Genomic DNA, 2062 nt, shown 5'->3' with positions numbered 1-2062 from the left:
CTTAATAAAAACCGCAGTAGAAGGACCACAGACCGGTGTGAATGGATGAAGCCAGCTGTGATGTGACACCCTAGACATGAGTTTGATTTCTGGATAGACCACTAAGGTAGAATAATGAAGAGAGGAGAACTCTCAAATGATGGCATAAATACCTCTTGGCATTTTTTTTTTTTTTTTTTTAGGTAAGGAAGAAAGGAAAAATCTGTTTGGTATCAGTAAAGCATTTGATGTCAAGCAGAATGTCCCAGTATTGTGACTCAATAATCACTCTCACCATCTTTAAATAGAAGCAAAACTTATTTTAAATTGCTGGTTAGGAATCTTCTCAAAATGATCGACGGTGTATGATTAAAACTGTTGTACAGGCAATTGCTTCCGTACATATCTAGGGAGAACAGACTTGCCTAAAGGCAAGTCAGTGCTCCAGATTTGAGGCCAAGATCCAAGTACTAACTGTCCTTACTTGGTCCCCCTCCCTTTTTTTTTTTTTAATTTTTACCAGGCTTTTAAACTTTAATTTATTGAAGAGGATCACAATTCCTTCCCCCAGTTACTAACACCCATATAGTGTCCAGTTCCCAAAAGGGGAGTCCAAAATACTATGCTGGAGAATTCCTTATGTGTTTGCCTCTGCAGTGTTTCTCTGCAAAGGAGCCAGGATTACCCCAACATTCCTCTTCTCACTCTCGGAGCTATACAAATTATGCTTTTCAATATATTCTTGGACAAGATCTCATACCAAATAGCAAATGCCCTGACCCCTTCTGAGAGCTCGCCGGATCTTGGTGGAAGAGATGTCATTTGTGATCCATTCATTCACCATGTGAATGTTGCTCTGGTGTTTCCAAAGCACATCGGACTCATAGATGAATTTCTGAGCATCATTTCCAGCCCAAGTAATGCATATAAGCCCATAGTCTCCCACGATTTTGGCCATATCCTCACCCTTCCACAGACTGGGCACACCAAAGGCCTCTAAGAAATCTGCTCCACACAGCAGCTTCACCTTTGACCCATCTTTTGTTTTCGTTTGCTCTAGGAATTTCTTTTCACTAAAATCTTGTCTTTGTTCAGCCCACTTCCTCTTCCGTCCAGGCCTTTCCAGTACAGGTGAGTCCTGCTGGTGATCACAGCAGCTAGCCTCCAGCTTCTCCTGATGGTGTCTTAGCACCTTGGCCATCTCCACCCACTCCTTCTGGAGACACTCCCATGTATCCACTTCCACCTATTTGAAGTTCTTGGTGGCGAGTTCTGCCATGATAACTCGGTAATGGGCAGAGATGAGTCCTTTCTTCTTCCAGGCATCACCCGATGGGAGAAATTACACCTTTAATGACGTTATAACTTTCTGTCCCATTCATGTAGTCCTTGGCCAGCTCAAACAGCCTGAGGTGCATATTGGTGATAGGATTAAAGGAGCCGCAAGCAAGGAGAACCGCTTCTGTCTTCTCTGAGTTTTCCATGCTGAGAATTTGAAGTTGTTGATCTAAAATCTGACACCTCTCTTACTGTTTTTACAAAGAAAATTCTGTGAATCTGAAGTGTTTTGCAAGGTAGGCTATTGGAACCATTCCAACTTGTGTGTCAGCAGCAGAAATGATGGGAAATCTTTACAATCTCTAAGTTGGACTTAGAACAGTGGCTTCACATGCAAATTGTAACTCTGTTCCAAAGGCAAATTTACCAAGGTTTTTGGTTCCACAGAGAGAAATAGAATGAAGGGGCAAGACTCCTTGTCCCAAACTTGAATATGACCTAGCTTCAGGGACAGTTGTATTTGACCCTCAAAGACCCCCAGGAGTCCTGAGCTGACTCCACTAGTGACAGGTTTTTCAGGGGCCCCAGGTGGGGACTTACTGCGCCCTCAGGGCTGACTGGCCCAAGGCCCTTGGTCACTTTTTAAAACTAGCTAGTAATGAACGCCCCTACCTATCTACCTTTTCATCAGAGCCTGTCTCAACTATAGAATATGTTCAACCAATGTATCTAATGTCTAACAACATCATCCTTTGGCCTACTCCTAGTTCTGCATAAGACCCCCTCCAATTTATCTCCCCTATTA

The 2062-nt window shown here is 43.1% G+C and overlaps 1 pseudogene; it reads right to left on the bottom strand.

Moving 5' to 3' along the window:
- Positions 1-616: 616 nt before the first annotated feature.
- LOC130832076 (nicotinamide/nicotinic acid mononucleotide adenylyltransferase 1-like) lies at positions 617-1484 on the bottom strand (annotated as a pseudogene).
- Positions 1485-2062: the final 578 nt, after the last annotated feature.

Source organism: Hippopotamus amphibius, chromosome 11 (assembly GCF_030028045.1).
Source record: "Hippopotamus amphibius kiboko isolate mHipAmp2 chromosome 11, mHipAmp2.hap2, whole genome shotgun sequence".
Lineage (NCBI taxonomy): Eukaryota > Metazoa > Chordata > Mammalia > Artiodactyla > Hippopotamidae > Hippopotamus > Hippopotamus amphibius.
This window is presented reverse-complemented; position numbering and strand designations above follow the sequence as displayed.